The sequence below is a fragment of the Quercus suber genome, unplaced genomic scaffold, assembly GCF_002906115.3.
Source record: "Quercus suber isolate HL8 unplaced genomic scaffold, Cork oak 2.0 scaffold_34, whole genome shotgun sequence".
NCBI classification, from domain to species: Eukaryota; Viridiplantae; Streptophyta; class Magnoliopsida; order Fagales; family Fagaceae; genus Quercus; species Quercus suber.
Genome location: NW_027069499.1, coordinates 1,016,558 through 1,027,038, shown reverse-complemented (window position 1 = coordinate 1,027,038; position 10,481 = coordinate 1,016,558).

Here is a 10,481-nt window from a genome sequence, read left to right as displayed (position 1 = left end):
AAGTGGCCCACAATTATAAAAATATTTGTACTATTTTTATTCATTAATGGTTATGTAACTAGAAAGAAAATTTTAGGGTGCCTGCAAAAGTGACATTCATGGAATACAAACAACAACAACAACACACACACACACACACAAAACCAAAGAAGAAGGTAAAAGTGACATTATTTAGGGCGCTTGCATTACTCGACAACAATATTCTCATAGGAAAAATCTTTCGGCATGCAGCATAGCTGATCATACCATTTTTGCTGTAAACTCCCATGATCTCCTGCATGACAAAATGCATAAATTACTAACACATACATATAAGGTATTGATAAATAACTTTCTTGAGCAGTTGCTGGTGAAACAAGTTGTTTTTAAAAGATTCTTATGCTGTGTGGTCCAAAATACATGAGCGAAGAAGCCAAGATTTACAATATTTATCTTTTCTAGTCTAGAAGAAACCAGATATCTAAAGAAATTAATGGTCTAGAGAACTTATAACCTCCATATGATCCATTTAACCACCTCTATAGTGATCAGAGGTGATAAATGGTTGCCAAGAACTTCAGCCTCAAAGGTGGTATCTCCGGCCTCTATTTTGCACCAAGGATCATGGGTCAGTGACCTTATAGACCATGAGACACACACTTGGAGGAAGGAGTTGATATCCCAGGAGTTCCTCTCACATGAAGCAAGTTTGATTATCGGTCTGCCCTTAAGTCTACAAGCTACACCAGACAAGCAGGTCTAGTTTCCTTCGACTAATGGTGTTTTCTCAACTTGCTCAGCTTACAAGCTTCTAGCCTCCTCAGACCGGGCTGTCCAACCAACTAGCTCTTCTAGCAGTCGTGGTAAAGCTTTGTGGAAGGGTATCTAGAATTTGCAGGTCCCTCAAAAGGTGAAACACTTAATATGGAGGGCAGCAAATGAAGCCATCCCCACATTGCTCAATTTGTGGGAGAGGAGGGTGGTTAATTTTGTCTACTGTCCAATGTGCAAGTCAGATACTGAAGATACAACTCATGCCCTGTGGGGCTGCAACTCTCTTTCAGCAATTTGGAGTTCTCACGATGGGCTGAAGAAGATGGTAAGGTTCAATTTTGGTGTGTTCTTTGATCTGTTGGAAGTGGTGTTCCAAAGGCCAAGTAGTGTTGATGTGGATGTGTTGGCTATGATGTTTTGGCTTATATGGAACAATAGAAATGCAAAAAGATGTGGAGGGGCCATCATAGAAAATCACTTGATTCAGTCTAAGGCAGAACGCATGATCAATGAGCTCAAGTCAGCCCATGTTATTCATAGGAAGCCCTCTGATGCTGTAACTCGTGCTGTGAGGTGGATTCCACCCGTCTCTCCAATGTATAAGATTAATTTTGATGGGGCAATTTTCAAGGAGCTGAGTTGTGCAAGTATGGGTGTTGTGGCTCGTGACTCCTCTGGTCGTGTGATTGGTGCTCTAGCTGAAAAAATTCCCATCCCAAATGCAGTAGCAACGGTTGAGGCTTTAGCATGTAGACAAGCAATGGTTTTTGCTAAGGAGCTTTGTCTCTTGGATTGTGTATTTGAGGGGGATGCCGAAGTCATAGTAAAGGCCATTAAGAGGAAAGAATCAACGAATCCAGAGCATGGTCAGGTGCTGAGTGATGTTTTAATCCTTGCTGTAGATTTTTGTGTATGCAAATTTTCTCATGTAAAACGGGTAGGTAACTCTATTGCCCATTATCTTGCTAGACAGTGTAAGTCTGGTGATGAGCTATAGGTTTGGTTTGATTCCATTCCTTAGGATATAGCTCCTCTTGTTGCGCGTGATGCGTTGTAATTTGTTTTCTCTATTTCAGTTTCCTACTTTCAATATATAGTCACACACAAGACAATATTTACGTAGTTCGGTAATTTGCCTACGTTTACGGAGTTACAGGGATTTCACTATTCTCAGGGAAAAATATAGAGTGTGGTAATATAGTTTTTCTCTCTAAAAAACATCACTAAATCCTAATCTTCAAAATAACAGTTTTTATATCCTGTGCACAGGATTTACAATGGGTTACAAAAACGGGCCAAATTTTTTTTCCTGGGAGCGTTGCCCTTAAACCCCTAAGGAGGCTTGTCCATGAGTGCTACAGCTTAGGCCTATGCCCAAGCCTCTGCTCCTTGGACTAAGTTTTAGAAAATCTCATATTAAAACTGTAACAATATTATTTTGAGTCGGGTCATAATTCGGATAAAACACAACTAAACTCCATAAAACCAAATACTTTCTTCTCATTATTATTCAATTTAGGATTTCACTCACACGTGTATATCCAACATCCTAAATGACGATTTGGTTTAGACATCTAGAAGGACAATCCCTAAAAGAGTAATTCAAAAACACGATAATGTTTACAATTTTTTTTATATACCTATTAAGAGCATCTGCAGCCCAAATGCTATATGGCATATGTTGAGATATTTTACCATTTCAGCCTTCAAATGTTACTCCAGCCGGACTTGCAAAATGTGCCAATGGTAAAAATTTTTACAATACTGCTACAATACCATCTTATTTCTAAGATGGTACTGTAGCAACATTGTATAATTATAAATTATTATTATATTATCTCATTCTCCTCTCTCTTCCTTTTCTCTTTCTTTCTGCTCTTTCTTCTTCTTGCTCTCTGATTCTTCTCATTACCTTTACTCTACGCTAAACTCTCCGGCAACTCTCTAGATCGGCATGGTGGGTTTCTAGATCGGTGAGATCGGCGGTGGTGGGTCTTTAGATCAGTGAGATCGGCGGTGGTAGGTCTCCGTGTTTTTCCTTCTCTGGCAACTCTCTAGATCGACATGGTGGGTTTCCAGATCAGGGAGATTAGCGGTGGTGGGTCTCCACGTTTTTCCTTCTCCGACAACTCTCTCTCTCTTTCATTTTTCCTTCTCCACGTGGGTCAACAAAATCAACTTCCTTCAAGCTTCCCAGCAGTGAATCTGTTTCCTTCGAGCTTCGTTGGTGGTGGGTCTGGTTTTTGACTGTGGGTTGCTTTTTTTTTTTTTTTTTTTGTGGTGTTGATGGTTGGAGAGGGTGGTGGTGGTGGTGGTGGTGTTGATGGTCGGAGAGGGCAGTAGGTGCAGCGGCATGGGTCTGGTGTTTTTTTTTTTTTTTTTGTGTTGACGGTAGATTATGGGTTGTCAGTGGTGGTGGCGGTGTCAGGTGTGTGTAGTGTAGCGATGGTGGTGATTGTGGTTCTTGAACAGAAAGAAAGAGAGAGAAAGAATATATTATTTTATGATGGTGATTGTGGATATATTATTTTATTGTGTAGAAGTATTATTTTAATGAATAGAATAGGAAAATAAAAGTTGGGATCTGGGAGTATTGTAAAATTGTATTGTATAATTGATAAAGTGACTTTTTGGGATAGTAAAATATGATGAGATAAGATTTTCGGCTGTGGATGCTCTAACATGTCTTATTATGATTAGAATAATATTACTTTAATATTGTAAACAAATTATATTAACAATTATATATATATATATATATTATTGTAGTGCAAGACTTTTTTGGCAATATTAAAAGTAACAATTGTGAAACATGTCCTTTTTTTTTTTTTTTGGTTAAATAAAAAAAAAAAAAGAATTTTCAGTGTGAATTCACCAACTGCACCGACAATGAGCAATAAATTGTTGAACATGCCTGGAGAATAAATTTTCAACTAATTAATTATCAATGCTACCTTATAGGTCAACAGTGGCCACTAGAATCCGCAGGACATCGATATGGACATATTATGAAGTTGACAGTTCAAAAGAAACATCTATCTGTCGAAATGAAAAAATCATTTGTCAATATTCCCTAAGGTGGAAGGTGAAAGTGATCCACGATTTCAATGCATTCGTATAGTACAGCGATAAATGTAGGTGATGTAATTAATATATTAAAATGTAAAATAATCAGTAAGTATTGTTGGTGATAGTTGGGGGTTTGGGAAGAGATCTTAAATGCCGCTCTCACCAAATGTAACGAGGACATTTGCAATCGCATATTTTATATAAGACATTTTCTTCTTTGTGTGAGTAATGAAATATGTACAAATTTAAAGTAATATCACTGTTATTTGGTGAAGAGTTGTCGGTTGATAGTATAAGAGCATCCACAGTAGTGGAGTTAAAAATTTAGCTATTTGGTAACACAAAAAGTTACTTTATCTATTTTACCTACTCACTTTACAAAACATGCTATAGTAGTGGATCTATTTTAGCTTTCAACAAAATAAAATAATTTAAACATCACAATAAAATAATATATCTATTACAGTAAAATAATATATCCACTACAATAAAAAATAATTACAACCACTTGCAACCGCTACCGCTGCCACTACTGCCGCCGCCGCCATCACAATAATTTTTTTAATCCCAAATTACACACACACACACACACACACATATACAATTATTTTTTTGGGCCTAAAACAATTTCTAATATCTTAACAAACTAAACTTATTATGAAATTATTGTAAAATATTATAAAAGTAACATTTATTATATAAAATATTAACTCAACAAAAATTTTAAAAATTAAAAAAAAAAATTATTTTCTTTCATTTTTCTCTTAATTCACCTGCCAACCGTCACTCTCATGTCTCATCTCATCCACTTTTAAAATATAATGCTTCACTTTCCAATGTTTAATTTGCACCACAAGAACTTAAAAAATATCTCCACTCCATAATAATATAATATACTTTCTTCTCTCCTTTTTCATTCTTCTTCTTCAGTTATTTGTTTCCTTCTTTCCAGTTTACACCATTCTTCTTTTTCTTTCCTTCAGTTTACAAGCTTATGAAACATGAGAGTATAAACAGGTGAGTCTATAGTCTTCATTTTGTAAAAGTTCTTTCACTTTCCTCCCTCAGTTCGCTCTCTCTTTTCCATCACTGGAAGAAAGAAGGAAAAAGAAAAAGAAAAACTAAGCTTCATGCCGGCCGAAACGGTGAGGATGATGGATGAATCAGAGGTGATAGTTTGACGAGGAGGATGATGGGCGAGAGATTGAGAGAGAGGTGAAGAGTTTTATTTTTGAAAAAGAGAGAATGAGTGAAACGGAGGAGGAAAAAAAGAAATAGAAAAAAGAAAGAAATATTATTTTAATGAAAGTTGGGAATAAAAAATATTATTTGCTTTTAGCTCTAGGCTACAGTGCACATCTATCTAGAAGGTAAAAAATTTTAGGTATAGCTCCACTGTTGCAACCTTCCTTTTTGTGTTTTGGTGTAGCTAAAATAGTTATATAGCTATTTAGCTACATTGCTGCAAATGCTCTAAGGGGAGAGGATGAGGGCCTACGAGAAAGTATCTCATACAAAATATTGAGGATAGAGAATTTTTGTGTCATAATTCTGTCACGAAGTCTAACATAATAGACTGAGTGGTAGAGAAAAAGTGATGAAATCATATAAAAGTAACCGACAATTATTTATAGTATGCTACATAAAACAGTTGCAAAAAAGAGTGTGGTTCTAGAGTCACTCTCAATCTCATGAAATAAGTTCTCTCAGATTTGGTGGACTCCACGTATTTGTTGTAGGACCCGTATATGTTATAAGAGAAGGGCATTATATATGTGTGTGTGGTTGGAGAATGAAAAAGGAGCATTGAGACCATTAAAATAAGGGATTCTAACTAAAATAAGATTTGAAGTTTTTATGGTATTTTTGCTATTTCAAAAATTTTATATAAAATTATGCTTTATATATTCTCTCCATTTCGCCCATTGCATAGTGAATTTTTTTTCCTTGTTTATCTAACGGCATACACATTGTTAGGTTATTTAAAATTTTAAATATGTATACCATTAAATTTGCAAAATTTAATCTGATTCATAAAATTAATCCTTTTAAGAAAAGATAATATTTTTTCACGTTTTCAACACACACTTTCTACCGGGACTTTTCTAAAATGGGCATGTGCTTGTTCAGGTCAACATAAACAATGCAAAAATCTTCTCTTTAATTTGAAAATTTCGACACTTTTTAATACGTAGTTGTAAAGTTGTGATTTACAACTATTTTGTGTTGGCTTTAATTTCCTGTTAAATTTGATTGTAAGTTTGTTCAATCTTATGTACCCTGTATTTTATGTGAGATTTCTTTGTAAGAGTTGTGTGTGAGAGAGAGTGTAAAGACTCAAGGCAATTGAAGACCAAAGAAGTTTTTGCGAGTAGCTCACGAGTAGCCTTCCCGCGAAGTGAAACATGCGCTCAGCACATGACTGGAATGCAAAGAGTCATGACAACTGGTTTTTGCGAGTGTCTTGCAGGTAAGGCATTCTCGCGAGATACCCGCGAAACATTTTGTTTTACTATTTTGTCATATCTGATACACTCTGTCTCTATCCACACTATATATACCCACATTACCCACATATGTTGAGGAGTGCTTTTCAGAGAGAAAACCCTAACCACAAAACCTTTGAGAGTGAGAGATTGTCATACCCACAATTCTCTATACAATCTATTGTGGTTTTTCTCAACTCCTACCTCTCTATTTCCAAATCCTTGAGAGGTTGATAGCCCAAACACTTACCACACACATTCTGAGTGTAAAGTGAGGTTTTGGTTCTATTGTGAAGCATTGGAAGAAGTCATCTGTTTGGTGGATGCAATCGGGCTGAATTGCATGATCCGGAGAGCTAAAGAAGACATGGCTTGGCGAAGTCAGTTGGTAGCAGGAGTTTGAAGGGCTCGAGTAAATGGGGTAGACTAGACTTGGAGGGTCTTTTGTTATTCGTGTACTCCAACTTATTCTCTAGTGGATCGATTTACTGCTTGGAGGGCGACGGAGGGCTTTTTCGCCGAGTACTTCGGTTTCCTTTTTGATAACACATTGGCTTGTTATCTTGTGTTTGCATTCTTCTTCCCTACTCTTTTAGCTTTCATTTTATTGCTGTGATTTGATGAATATGGCTTAGAGTAGTTTTATTGTTTGTTCACTCGCATTTACTCTATCCAGCACTTAATTTAAGTTAGAGTAAAATCAACTGAGCCATAAGTTTTAATTTTGGGGTCTAAACAGCTCTTATGTTTTCACACAATTTTGAGCTTTCAGTAGTTTAAAAAAATAATGTTATATGCATTTAAAAATAGTTTACAAAGAGCTACTTTTGTCAAAAGTCAAAATTAGGCAATTTTTTTTGTTGCGGCCAATTAATACATTTGTAGTTTTGTATAAGTAGTGGGTTCTGAAAATGAGTCCAAATCCTCTATGTCAACTTTTTGTGTACCACTCTATGTTCCACCAATCAATACTTACGATGTTTTCATTTTACTTTCTTTATAGAATAATTGAAGTTTAAAATGGAAAGCAATCATGCACATTAGGGGTATTCACCAAACCGCATAAACTGTAAAAACGCACCAAAACCGCTTGCAAAATGACATAACCGTACTGCACCGCAAATAATAGTGCACCGCACTGCACCACACTGCATGGTGCAGTGTGGTTTGCGGTTTTATAATAAGAAAACCACACAAACTTCACCGCACCGCACTCTCTCTATATATTAATATATTTAATTATTTTTAATATTAAATATATTATTAATAGTTTAATAACCCTAGTTTTCAAAAAAAAAAAAAAAAGTTTGATAAACCTAACAAGTGTTGATTAGGAACGCTAGCCCAAAATAAAGAAAAACTAGCTCAAAAGTTTAAAACTTAGACCAAAACAAAGGGAAAAATTAGTTTTGGGCTGGGTAGGAAAAGTCCAAAATTTGAAAATATACCAACTTCAAGCCATTCAAATCGCATTTTATACACTGCACCGCACATGTGACCACAAAAATGAGGTGCGGTGCGGTTATGATTTTAGCTAAACTTTAAACTGCACCGCATTGCACCGCACAACACATGTGACCGCAAAAATAAGGTACAGTATAGTTATGGTTTTAGTTAAACCGCACCGCAAAGTGCGGTGCTAAAAATAGCCAAAAACCGCACCGCACTGCACCGTGAATACCCCTAGTGCACATGGTAAGTAATGATTAGTAAAACATAGAGTGATACACAAAAAGTAGTATAGAGGATTTTGACTCTCTGAAAATTGCTCTTGTCAAGTCAAGCCCAAATGTTAGAATTCCCACGCTTTTGAAATAGAAGTTGGTTGATATCGTCGGTGATGGTTGATTGACTAAAATTGCAATGACACTACAGCTAGAAAATTATTGGCGAAAAGCACATTTTCGTCCTTACATTTTCACACGATTCCCATTTTGGTCCTTAACTTTCTTTTCCACTGCTTTTAGTCCCTATCCTGGAAAACGCCTCTCGTTTTAGTCCCTGTCGTTACATCAGAGACGGAAAATGATGACGTGGCAAACGGATGGCACTGTTGGCTGACGTGGCCATTAAAATAATAATAAAAAAATGTTATTTGGTATTAAAAAAATTAAAAAATTAATTTTAACTAAGTAAAAAATTAAAAACAGAAATAAAAACAAAAAATTACATCAATTGAGATCTAAGTGTGATTGTTTATTCATGTTCAACATGAATAAACAAGAACTTAAACCCAGATTACAAGAACACAGCCCCAGATCACAAGAACGAAGAACATAGTACTCAAAGATTTTCTTTTCCAACATTTCTCATAACACAAATTCAATTAAATACATAGAATTTCATCCCAAACATATCTCCAAAACCAGTAAATCAAAACCCAACCAAATAAACAACAAAATATCTAAATCATCCAACATAAAAAACAAAACAAAACCCAAACATCAAACCAAAATCCATAAATTCCAGACCATAAATCCTCAACAAAACCCAGAATCATCAACATCGATTCGTGCAGCGCCAGAGCCTCTGCCAGGCCGCGCGGTTCCTTCGTCGAGCCAGCAGCCGCCGTGTGATGCGTGGGCAGTTGATGGTGGTTCGGGAGATCGCGGCGAAGCAGCTCGAGGAGCGCCAGAGCGACTGGGCCTACTCGAAGCCCGTGGTGATCCCCGAATCTCACCGATTCGTGCAGCGCCAGAGCTTCCGCCAGGCCGCGCGGTTCCTCCGTTAAGCCAGCAGCCGTTGTGTGATGCGTGGGCCGTTGACGGTGGTTCGGGAGATCGCGGCGAAGCAGCTCGAGGAGCGCCAAAGCGACATCCCATGATAGATCCTCGAATCTCGCCTTTGACAGATCCGGGCATCCCATGACAGATCCGATCCTGTGGGTTTGTCACTTGTGGAACCCAAGAGCTGAGAGGATGATCTCGCTTTTGACAGATCCAGACATCCCATGACAGATCCGATCTTGTGGGTTTGTCACTTGTGGAACCCAAGAGCTGAGAGGATGAGAGAGTGGGGGAACTCTTGAGATTCAGAGTCTGGCTGGGTTGGTGTTTGGGTTGGCCGGATCTGTGATCTTATATTTAATTTTGTGTTTGGGTTGTGTTGGGCGGGGTTTGTGATCTGTGATCTGTGATCTTATATTTAATTTTGTGATCTTATTTTTTGAGTTATTTGTGATTTTTGGTTTTCAATTTTGAGATCTTAAGTCTGAGTTGGTGTTCTTAGTGTTCTTCTTCAAGATACTTTTTGATCTTAATTCATATAAATTTTGATTTTGATTTTTGTTTTGATATTTTTTACTTAGTTAAAATTAATTTTTTAATTTTTTAATTTTTTTAATACCAAATAACATTTTTTTATTATTATTTTAATGGTCACGTCAGCCAACAGTGCCGTCCTTTTGCCACATCATCATTTTTCGTCTTTGATGTAACGGCAGGGACTAAAACGATAGGCGTTTTCCAGGATAGAGACTAAAAGCGGTGGAAAAAAAAGTTAGGGACCAAAATGGGAATCGTGTGGAAATGTAGGGATGAAAATGTGCTTTTTGCCAAAATTATTTTGGTTGATTGACTTAAATTGCAATGACACCTACAGCTAGAAAATTATTTTCGATACAGTTTCAAAAGACATCTCTTTCACAACATGTGTAAGACTCGCATATGTGAACCTCACATTTTGTGAGATAAAGGTCTCTCATGAGATACATAGAGGTGCTGGACATTCTAGTAGAAGGCATACTTTGTGTGTGTTTGACAAAAATTAAAAAGTCAGTTTATTTTACTATTTAGCTTATTTTTGTTACTATTCATGGGCTCCACGACACTTTTTTTACTATTCATGAATTCCAATGTACTATTTCAGCTAATTTTTACCTTTATCTACAGTACTTTTAGTAAAAAGTTTTCAATGTTAGCAAAATAAGCGGATCCCTAACAGACCCTTTGTGTCAATTATCCAATCTTCTGGATTTATAATATGTTATAAAAATAGAAAAAAAAAAAAAAAAAAAAAAGAAGATGTTGATGCAAATCTCCTACATTCATTATGGATTTATAATATGTTATAAAAATAGAAAAAAAAAAAAAAAAAAAAAAGAAGATGTTGATGCAAATCTCCTACATTCATTATGTATACGTAAGATTAAGTCCAAGAGTGAGAATGAGTATT